Source organism: Nycticebus coucang, chromosome 13, assembly GCF_027406575.1.
Source record: "Nycticebus coucang isolate mNycCou1 chromosome 13, mNycCou1.pri, whole genome shotgun sequence".
NCBI classification, from domain to species: Eukaryota; Metazoa; Chordata; class Mammalia; order Primates; family Lorisidae; genus Nycticebus; species Nycticebus coucang.
In genome coordinates this window covers 87064635-87076750 of record NC_069792.1, presented here as the reverse complement: position 1 = coordinate 87076750, position 12116 = coordinate 87064635, and the positions used below count along the sequence as shown (strand labels likewise).

Sequence of the window (12116 nt, the reverse complement as noted above, 5' to 3'; positions counted from 1 at the left end):
CAATTGAGAGACATAACACTAAAAGTTATTTATAAAATTAAAAAAAAATACAAGCCATCTCATACCTGGAATGTGGACAAATTTACCATGTGGCAAATATTAGATGAATTCAATAGCAATTGAAAAAGAATGCAAATTTTATTAGCATGCCCTGCATTTTACCAGAGCTATATTCATGCCGACGTTGATTAAAATAGTGAACCAAAGATACTTTAGAGAATAATGAGAGGTTGGATCTGCAGAGAACTAGAGATGCTTCCATTTGCCGCTGAATTAAAAGTAAGTTAAAAATCCATTAACAGTGAAATGTAATCTTACTATGTCTCACTCTTCTTCATGATCCCTTCTGAATGATTCAGAGAATAGGCAAAAAGCCCAGCTAAATGCACTGTTTTTCTCTCATCTTTGAGTCATTCCCACCTCAACTGGTTGGTTTCCTGAGTCTATCTCACTGGCTTCTAATTCCAATAAGCATCACTGGGACTGATAACCCAGAAACTCTATTTCAGGATACAAAATGTTTTTTTGAAAGAGGGAAATAACCTCCTTTATCTCAAAACAGCTTTGGACAGTAAAGAACAAGATTTTAATGACAATATATGGAATTAGACGGTTTTATTGTGCCTCTTAGAAGTTTTATGAGTAGGGCAAATCTTTTCATCGCTCTGAGCTCTGGTTTCTTCATTTGTGAAATAGGTTTGCTAATTCCTCCCTCCCTCACAGAGTTAGAAACTATGGAATGAAAAAATGTCCACATACAATACACATTATTATATCAGTAGTCACAGGAACTCCTAAGACATGCAACACTTTGCTTAAAAATAATTTTTTGAGACAGGATCTCATTCTTTTCTTTCTTTTTTTTTTCTATTTCTTTTTTTCTTTGCCCCAGGCTAGAATGCCATGTTACCAGCTTAGCTCACAGCAACCACAAACCCCTGGGTTCAAGCCATCCTCCTGCCTCAGCTTCCTGAGTAGCTGGGACTATAGGCATCTGCCACAATATCTAGCTATTTTCTTTTTTATTTCTAGTAGAGATAGGGTCTCAATTTTGCTTGTGCTGGTATTAAACTGCTGAGATCAAGCGATCCTCCTGCCTTAGCTTCTCAGGGTGCTAAGGTTACAGAATTAAACCACTGTACCATGTTGCTTCAAAATTTCAGTAAACTCCTGATGAGACACAGGTAACTAAAGAGAGCACACAGAAATGTTATCCTTGTGTCTCAGGGTCCGATGAATCAAGCCCATAGCATTGCCTTGGACATTAGTGGGTTAAGGGACATTTTTGTGTCCAGGGGCTGGGTTTCCTGTAAGTCATTTTGTGACTTTAAAGTGAAGTTGAGTCTTAAGCAGTCTTCCATTTCATGGAGTGTGGAGAGCTTAACCACAGAATGTTAAAATTTAACATTAACTCCTTTAATCCTTGATTCATTTTAGTTACATTCCATTTAAATTCTTATGTATGAAAAAAATGTATATCGATGGAAAGCAGTGCTGGAAGGATGTATGTGCTGGATCCAACAGTCAGGAGTGTAGTGAGGCGTGGGGCAGCCAGCACGCAGTCAGTGATGTTTTCTCTGGTTTTCAAATGCCACATCAAAATAGAAATTTACCGTGATCAAATGGGCTGCATCCCAGGAGTGCTAGGATATTTCATCATAGGTAAATCAATAAATGTGATTCACCACATAAACAAAAGTAAAACCAAAGGCTATATAATCAATCATCTGTTTAGATCCAGAAAAAGCATTAGACAAACTCTGCCACCATTTCATGTTGCCCTGTATGGACCAGACACTCTTAGATTTTCACAAGTTATCACACCCAAACATAACAGATCAAAACAAATGAGAAACAAAACAGCAGCAACAACAAATCCTTTATCTTCTCTTTCCAGCCAGGGCATGGTTTTTATGAGACATTTTTATCAGTATAAAAATATGATCCATTTGAATAGGATAGGGGCCCCCTTCTCTTCTTCCAGTTCTTAGGGGGAATCCTTTCAACAATTTCCCATTCAGTTTGATGTCATCTGCAGGGTTTGCCATACATGGTTTTTATCATTTTGAGAGTGTCTGGTCCACACAGGGCAACAAAGCCATTTCCCCGGTGTTCTAAGTGTTAAGAATGGCAGACATGGAATCCTCCCTCCCACTTCTTCTACAGGCGTTTACTCCTACCCTGGGGTACTTTTCCTCCCTTCGAGAAGAACAATGGCTTGAAAAAGAACTTGGTCATCTCTGAGGATTTGCCTTGTATCACTAGCCTTGGTGTCTGAGATAAATCCTGCACAATTAAGTAACAGTGGTTGATGATAGTAGTAATATTAATATTAATAAATATGCCGACCGTACTCCACTGTGAGGACTGAACTGGTGCCAGTCTGTTAGATTGCATTACAGGTGTTATCAAATTTAACATTTATGTAAAACTAGCCTGTAAGTGGGGTGCAATGAGAAAACTGAGACATGCATAAAGGTTCGATAATTTGCATAACAACAAGGATGTGGTTGACGCAGGATTCACAGTGAAGATGCCCGGCTGCACATTCTACATATGCCCAGAGTAACGTTCCTTCCCAAGCTTATGGCTCCCTCCTCCACAGAAAGGTCAGGATATGTAGGGAAGAGAAGATGCACATAGCCAGTTGTGCTCAGGGCACTGAGTTTATTGTCCTTATCAGACAGAAGTGTCAAGCAATGGTGTATCCACAGCCCAAATACTCACAGGTTGAGTCAGGTGGTCGAGGACCTCATGCATTTGGAATTCTTAATGTTGTCTGACTAGAGTTCCGTGGACCCATAGGTCTACGTGGGGATTAGAGAGTATAGTAGGTCTTTCCTGCTTCTTTGCTTATCCAATATATATTACACTTTCTTTGGGGAAAAATACTTGAATTTTCTTCTTGGGGAATCATCTCTTCGGGGCCCACAGTCCGGTTTGGCAGCTTAGTGAATCATCTGCCCTTCCCTAACTGAGAAGTCAGGGCGTGACCTAAGAGGCAGGGCCTATTAGATGCCCCCTTTATGGAATTTGAATCGTGAGATAGAGCCATGAAAACACTGAAATCAGCTGAAGTTCTCATTCATCCCAGAGATGATACCTGGAACCTCTGGGACTTCCTGGATCCTATTCTAAACCTCATCTTCAACCTGTCCTTACTATTCTGAGTCTGCTTTCTTGCATCAGTCTTCCAATAAAATTGGAAGAAATAAAATTTTATAGTCAGGTTCTGTGAGTTTCATCTAAGGGCTTCAGTCATCACGTAAACCATTGAGTCAAAACTTGTGCAAAACACAGGGGCCATCTACTTGGCATTTCAGGTATTCTGACCTTTGTTTTATTGAAAAAATGCTTATGTAATATTTGTATATGTAAAACTCTAACACCTTACAAATATCAGTGAACTAAATGTCCTCACTGTTAGAAGAGCTTGCTATTTTGTGAAACCGCTCTGTTGTTATTGCGTAGAAGTTTATGTCATTGGTCTTCTTACCTATCATTTCTTATATCTGGCTAAAATTCACTTCTTTGTTCTTTCCATCATCTTGACTCTTGTTCTACCATCCATCACACAGACTAACCCGGGCATACCTTTCTTTTGGCCCATTATATTATATAACCAATTGTAGATTTAGATATATGGGTGAACTGCTCACAAAAGTTATAGTGTTACCTACAATTCTAACTGGAGTGTCGTCTGAGTTAAAGAAAGACTGTCCCTCATCCACTTCCTTCATCTATTGTGCAGGACTGAGAATACTGTATTAGAGAATTCACACAGTCCTAATACACAAAAACAATAAGGAAATTCTATTTTCTTAACATTCTATCACTGTCAATGAAAACGCGAGTCTCAAGGCTTTACTTGTTCAACTTCTTTAGGTATAATATCATCAGTTACCCACATCAATGCACTATATTCAATAAATACTTATCAGGTATATCTACCAGATGCAAGACAGTGTGCTCAGTGCTTTGGGGTGTAAAACAATAAATCAGACATGTGCATCTAACATTGATATGCAAAGACAAAATACCAAACAACCACCACCAGTGAATTTGGAACCAGTAGCCAGAGCAGTCATAGTTGTTGTTATTTTGATTTGTGGCTTATTTGTTTTGTTTCTGCCTCCACAGAGCTCCACGATGCTGTGTAGTCAGCACTAGTAAAGGTGCAGTTCTTGTAAACACCTTTTCTAAGACGAAGCCCAAGGAAGATAGATGCACACTAGCTTTGCAAAGACATGGGAAGGAGCTCTCTTTTATTCCCTGAAAGGTTCAATAAGAATTAGTAATTTATTCCAAGAACCGGTTTTAATCTTCATTTGTGCTAGCTCTAAACTGAACTTTGAGAATACAGGTAAATCGCTTTTAGAGAAACCTCTAGCATAGAAACAAAGAAACAAGTAGCAACAGCTAGAACAGAACAGGAAGCCCAGCAGGGTTTTAATTAGTCATTCCGCAACTTTTAGTGCACTCTTAGTCCCACTTTACAAACACGTTATACTCCAAAGGTCATTTATATGCAAGCTGACCATGATGTTCCAAGCCCTGAACAGATGCTATTTGGGGGGCATCTTCCGATTTAAAATGGGATCTGGCATTTTAAAAGGCTGCTGATGCAACCTACTTCATCTTTACTCAAGCTGCCCATGAAGACAGTGAACAAGGAAAAACTATACTCCTCCTGAAGTTAAGTTGTGAATTTGGGAAGCATTCTTCTTTTTTTTTTTTTTGGCCAGGGCTGGGTTTGAACCTGCCACCTCCGGCATATGGGACCGGTGCCCTACTCCTTGAGCCACAGGCGCCGCCCAGGAAGCATTCTCAATAATTTTAAATCCAGCCAAATATCCAGCTATCCAGTCTTTTGAGAGACAATGCTTCCATCTCAGACTGTGCATTTGATAAAGATACTCAGGTCTCTACTGAATCAAAACTAGGCAATTCCACTTCTAATACATGGGTATTTTTTTGAACAATCTGCTATTTCTTCTGTCTTTTGTATATGTCTTCTACCCTTAAAGTACAGCAGAACAAAAAATGTCAGGAGTTCCTTGGGGTGGTCTGAAAAGTGTGATCCTCAATTGTAAAGTGGTAAAAGGCAATTTAAAATATACATAGAAACAGTGCATGCTGAAGGTCAGACAGAATATATCAGCCCTGTGGTAGGGCTAGCGAGATTCCTGAATGATAAAATAGAACCACGTTTCCTAGGTATCTACAGAAATCAGGAAATGGGCTACCCTAACCTCCAGCTGAAGACGGGAGATGGGACTTCAGCATCCAACAGGTAGCAGAGTTCAAAAAGTCCATGTAGTATTGGCAAACATCCAGTGTGGAGTCATCTAACTTCATTTAAGCCTGAATAGAAAGAATTAAAAAATATCTCGGGCATGTTCTTCAAAATGATATATTGTAATCTAAAGGGATATTTCAACATTGTTTGGAATAGTCAATGACATAAACTAAGGAGGAAAAAGTATTTACTAGGAGCCAAAAGTCACAAAGAAAAATAGACTGAAATAAAAGAACAGCAGAATGGGATAAAAACAAAGTTGAGTAAAATAAAATGATTTTAAAAATACCCAAATTGTTGTAGCAGAATTACAGACCATATTGAAGACAGATGGAGACGAAAAAGATAAAAACGTGGGAAATTCAATTCAGATTGCAGAGGAAAACCTGAGAGATAAAGGCATGAAAATAGAGGGGACAGGGTAGAAGATGATAACTCAAAACTAGTAAAGAGGGAATAGCCTGCCAGTATTTGGGTAATTGCTATGCAGGCAGACCTTGTTTTATTGTGGTTCACTTTGGTGCATTTCACGGATATTGTGGTTTTTACAAATTGACAGTTTGTTGCAACCCTGCATCTAGCAAGTCTATCAGGGCCAATTTTCCAAAGACATGGGCTCCCTTTGTGTCTCTGTGTTACATTTTACCAATTCTCATAATAATTCAAAATTTTTTTTATAATTATTATGTGGTTATGGTGATCTGTGATCAACGATCTCTGATATTACTACTGTAATTGTTTTGAGGCTCCATGAACTGCACCTGTATAAGATGATGAACTTATTTAATAAAGGTTGTGTGTGTCTGACTGCTCGACCAATAGGCAGTTCTCTTATCTCTCTTCCTTTCCTCAGGCTTCCCTATTCCCTGAGACACAGCAATACTGAAATTAGTCCAAGTAATAACTTTGCAATGAAGTGAAAGGAAGAGTTTCTAGTGAAAGGAAGAGTTTCATGCCCTTTACTTTAAATTAAAGGCTAGACATGATTGACTTTAGTGAGTAAGGCGTGCCAAAAGCCAAACTTTGGCAAAATCTAAGCCTCTTGAGCCAATTAGTGACCAGAATTGTGCATGGAAAGAAAAAGTTCTTGAAAAAAATTAAAGGTACTAATGCAGTGATAAGAAAGTAGAACAGCCTTATTGCTAATATGTGGAAAGTTTTAACGGTCTGGATAGAAGATCAAACTAAACACATTTTCTTTTTTTTTTATTAAATCATAACTGTATACATTGATATGATCATGGGGCATCATACATTCGCTTCGAAGACCATTTGACACATTTTCATCACAATGGTTAACATAGCCTTCCTGGCATTATCTCAGTTACTGTGCCAAAACATTTACATTCTACATTTACCAAGTTTCGCAAATACCCCTGTAAGATGCACCACAGGTATGATCCCACCGATCCTCCTCCCTCTACCCACCACCCCCCTCCCTCCCCTCCCTTTCCCACTAAATCACGACATAACAAAGATATTTGTACCAGAATGTTTATTGCAGCCCAATTCATAATAGCTAAGTCATGGAAAAAGCCCAAGTGCCCATCGATCCACGAATGGATTAATAAATTGTGGTATATGTACACCATGGAATACTATGCAGCCTTAAAGAAAGATGGAGACTTTACCTCTTTCATGTTTACATGGATGGAGCTGGAACATATTCTTCTTAGTAAAGTATCTCAAGAATGGAAGAAAAAGTACCTAATGTACTCAGCCCTACTATGAAACTAATTTGGGGCTCTCACATGAAAGCTATAACCCAGTTACAACCTAAACACATTTTCTTAAGCCAAGGCCTAGTCTCAAGCAAGGCCCTCTCTGCAATTCTACGAAAGCTAAGAGGGGTGAGGAAGCTACAGAAGGAAAGGTAGAAGTCAGCAGGGGTTGATTCATGAGGTTTATGAGAAGCCATATCAGTAACATGCAGTTCAAGGTGAACCAGCAAGTGTTAATGTAGAGACTACAAGTTTTTCAGAAGATCTAGCTAAAGTAAATGACGAAGGTGGTTATACTTAACATCAAATTTTCAATGTAGATCCAACAGCCTTCTAGTGGAAGAAGATGACGTCTAGGACTTTCATAACTACAGATGAGTAATCAATGCCTGGCCTCAAAGCTTTAAAGGACTTGCTTACTCTCTTGTTAGGAATTAATGCAGCCAGTGACTTTAAGTTGAAGAAATCCTAATTTACCGCTTTTTAAAGTCTAAATCTACTTTTCCCATGCCCTTATAAATCAAAAAACGAAGCCTGGATGATGGAACATCTATTTGTAGTGTGGTTTACTAAATATTTTAAGCTTGCTGTTGAGACCTACTGCTTAAAAACAAAGATGTCTTTCAAAACATTATTGCTCATTGGCAAAGCACCTAGTCACCTAACAGCTTCGATGGGGAGATATACAAGCACGTGAATGTTGTTCTCATGCCTGCTAATATAACATTCATTCTGTAGACCATGGATCAAGGATATATTTGTTTTAATTTTGATGATATAGGGGTACAAGTGGTTTTTGGTTACATAGATGAATTGTATAATGGTGATGTCTGGGTTTTTAATGTGCCCATCATCAAATAGTGCACATTGCCCCCAACAGGTAGTTTTTCTCTCCCTTCATCTTACCCTATCCCTTCTGAGTATCCAGTGTCCATCACACCACTCTGTATGGCCCTGTGTGCCCAAAGATGCCTTTCTCCTCTGAGAATATGTGATATTTGACATTCAAAGAGTAATTTTGACTTTCAAGTCATTTTATTTAAGAAATACATTTAATAAGGCTATCAACAGTGATTCCTCTGGTGTATTTAAGCAAAGCTAATTGAAAAACCTTCTGGAAATAATTCACCATTCTGTGTACCATGAAGAACATTTATGATTCATGGGAGAATACCAAAGTATCAACATCAACAGAGGTTTGGAATGAGTCAATTCCAACCCTTAAGAGTGACTTTGAGGAGGAAATAACTGCAGACATGGCAGAAATAGCAAAAGAACTGGAATTCGAAGCGAAGCCTGAAGATATGGCTGAATTGCTGCAATCTCATGACAAAACTCAAATGGATAAGGAGCTGCTTCTTGTAGATAAGTAAAGAAATTAGCTTCTTTTTTTTTTTTTTGTATTATTTCAGGTTCATTGAGGGTATAAAGAATTAGGTTACACTGTTTGCATTTGTTAGGTAAAATCCCTCTTATAATTGTGTCCTACCCCAAAGAGGTGTGCCATACACAATGACCCCATGCCCTTTCTCTTCCCCTCCCCTTCATTCCCCCACCCCCACCACTTTGAATTGATTTGAGTTTTTCACTTATGTATGTATGTATTAGATTGTCTACTGGCTTCATGTTAGAATTGAATATATTGGATTCTTGCTACTCTAATCTTGTGATACTTTACTTGAAGAATGAGTTCCAACTCTAACCAGGTTAATACAAAAGATATAAAGTCTTCATCTTTTTAATGGCTGAATAGTATTCCACAGTGTGTATATATGTACATATATATGTATATATGTATATATACATATATATATATATCACAGCTTGTTAATTCCTGGGTTGGTAGGCATTTATGTTGTTTCCATATTTTGATGATCGTAAAGGGACATTGGTTTCTTGATATGGAATCTGTAATTGTTTTGAGGCTCCATGGAACCTACTCCCGGTGAAGATGCCATGAGCATTGCTGAAACAACAGCAAAAGATTCAGAAGATTACATCAACTTAGTTGATAAAGTAGCAGCAGGGTTTGAAAGGATTGATTCCAATATCAAAAGTTCTACTATAGATAAAAATGCTAGTAAATAGCATTGTATGCTACAGAGAAATTCTTTTATGAAAGGAAGAATCTGTTACTGCTGCAAACATCATTGCCTTATTTCAAAAGATTGCCACGGCCACCCCAACTGTAAGCAACCACCACCCTGATGACTAGAAGTAAGGCTGGTGCACACTTACTAAACCGCAATGTACTACGAGCCTAACTTCCATAGGCACTGGGAAACAGAATTTCATACGGCTCCCTTTATTGTCATATTCATTTTATTTCAGGGTCTGAAAGTGAACCCACCATATCTCCGAGGTAAGTCTATGCCTGATGAGGAAATTGGGAAATGCAATGAGCAGTGAATCAGCATTTAGGAGAAGAGATCTGAGGTGAAGACCTGGGCATATGGACAGAAAGAGGGCGTTGAGAAAAATCATGAAAGAGTCACCATGTGCACTGATGTAGGCTCATTGTGGCAGACACACGAACTTCGAGTGTAAAGAAAAACATTCTACCAACATATCAGTGGGAGGAAAAAAAAATAGTCTTCCTCCTGCCGAAACAAAAAGTAGGCTGGCTTCTTTTTATAACACAATACTTCTCGCATAACAGGACATTGAACTCTAAAATATAAGCCAAATACTGTTAAGGAAATGTATCATTAAAATCTCAGGTTCTAGGAACTCAGTAACATTAACTGCTACACAAAATATTGTTCTTGAGTCAAATACTTGTCTCACGATTAATGTACAACAAAGCATTTCTTTCCTGAAAATAATTTGAAAGTAGCTTTATGGCCTCTCACGCTGCTATAATGCATCATACTTGACTTCATTAAAACTTTCTTTTTCAGGGCGATGCCTGTGGCTCAAGGAGTAGGGTGCTGGCCCCATATGCTGGAGGTGGTGGGTTCAAACTCAGCCCTGGCCAAAAACGGTTAAAAAAAAAAAAAAAACTTTCTTTTTCAGAAAACCAAGCCTGATTGTCCTTGCCATGAGGAGATCAGTGATGCCTCACAGGAACCTTCTCCACCCAAGGCATTTGCTGTTACCAGGTGTGGGTCCTCACACAAGCCTGGGGTCCATATGAGCCCTCAGCTCCATGGCTTAGAATCTGGAAACCACAAAGGGAAAGTAAAAGCATCTGAGAAGGATATTTTGAGTGAGTCCTCTTCTGAGAGCTTTCTTTTGAGTCACGAGGAGTACAGCCAAGACGTTGATGTGATGACCAACCCCAGATGAGGAACTGGACGGGGATGACCACTATGATTTTGAGGTGGTCTTTTGCATCTGTGAGATCCAGGAGGAAAATGACTACATGATGCAGTGTGAAGAATGCCAGTGCTGGCAGCATGGGGTCTGCATTGGGATTACTGGAAGAAAATGTGCCCGAAAAATACACCTGCTATGTTTGCCAAGACCCTCCAGGTCAGAAGCCTGGTTTCAAGTACTGGTATGACAAGGAATGGTTGAGCAGGGGACATAATGTATGCATGGCCTGGCGTTTCTAGAGGAGAATTACTCCCATCAGAATGCTAAGAAGATTGTGGTGACTCACCAGCTTCTTGGTGATGTCCAGAGAGTGATGGAGGTTCTGCCTGGCCCACAGCTCAAGATGAGCATCTTGCAAAGAGGAAGCATCCTGACCTGCAACTGTGGTGCCAGCCTTAGAAACAGCACTCAGGAGAGGGGAGACCTCATTCCAAACTCATCCACGTCACTGACGCCAGAAGCAAGGAGGAAGCCCCAAGCTATAGAACTTTGAATGGGGCAGTGGAGAAGCCCTTGCCCCTGGCCCTACCCTTGACGAGGTCCGCGGAGGAGTTCTGTAGCACTGCTACCCGAAGCCCCCTGCCTACTACTCTGCTGTGGAGCAGAAGCTGGTGGTGGAGACGCGGGGTGCTGCCCTCGACGATGCAGTCAACCCTCTTCATGAGAATGGGGATGATTCCCTCTCCCCGCATCTGGGCTGGCCTCTAGACCAAGACTGGAGCAGGAGGGACAGTGACTCTAAACCCAGCTCCCCAACGGTTAGAGAATATGTTTCCAAAAAGGTTCTACCTGAGGAAAGCTCTGCTCAGAAGCTGCTGGACAGAGGTGGAGAGGGGCTGCTGAGCTCCCAGCGCCAGTGCAGTTTAACCTGCTGACCCACGTGGAGTCTCTGCAGGATGAAGTCACACACAGGATGGACTCCATTGAGAAGGAGCTGGATGTGTTGGAGAGCTGGCTGGACCACACCAGGGAACTGGAGCCTCCCAAGCCACTGGCCAGACTTCCGCAGCTCGAGCATTGCATCAAGCAGCTGCTGACGGACCTGGGCAAGGTGCAGTAGATTGCCCTCTGCTGCTCCACGTGAAACAGGGCATCCAAGACTAATGGGGGCACAACCCTGGGGAGCCCGCAGGAGGAGCTTCGCATATTTAAATAAATAAAACTAGCATGCTGAATGCACGTGACACTGACTGACTTCAGGGATCTGGGCAGGAGTGTGACGGACATTGGACAGAGGCCATTTTGGCTGCTGGAGGGCAGGGCACTCTGATCTCAGAGCCTACCAAGGAGGTAGCAAATAGAGTCTTAGGATTCCCTTCTTCTATGTTCATCGTTGAATGAAGAGAGTCTTTTTGCACAAACTTCACTTGAAATCATGCCACTGATGATAAATGGAACGAGAGCCAAAAAAGTTTAGTTGGAAACAGTTGTAAAGTCAGTTTGCAGTTTATTTAATTGACTTTTCTGTCAGGTTGGGGCACATGCCAACCCTCTGGTTTCTGCCTGGCATGGAGTTTAGGCAGCAAGCATCACTTTCATTTGCTAGCAGCATGGGAAGGCTGTGCCTTCACCGTTCTGTGGAAGCTGGGAAGGCGTTCTGCGGAAGCTGTGGAAGCTGGCTGCCCTGCCTTATCATTAGGACTCTTCACTTTTCTGACCACATCTCTTGCATGACTTCATGGTACAGGGACAAGATTTATGTGCTTTCACCCCAGAGTTGATTGGGTAGTGGCTTTTGTAGTAGAGCCCATACAACCTGTGGAGGAACTAGAATCTCA

General features: G+C 40.6%; 1 pseudogene; it reads left to right on the top strand.

The window, feature by feature from the left end:
* Positions 1 to 10100: 10100 nt before the first annotated feature.
* On the top strand, positions 10101 to 11422 carry LOC128563831 (PHD finger protein 20-like; annotated as a pseudogene).
* The last annotated feature ends 694 nt before the right edge of the window (positions 11423 to 12116 follow it).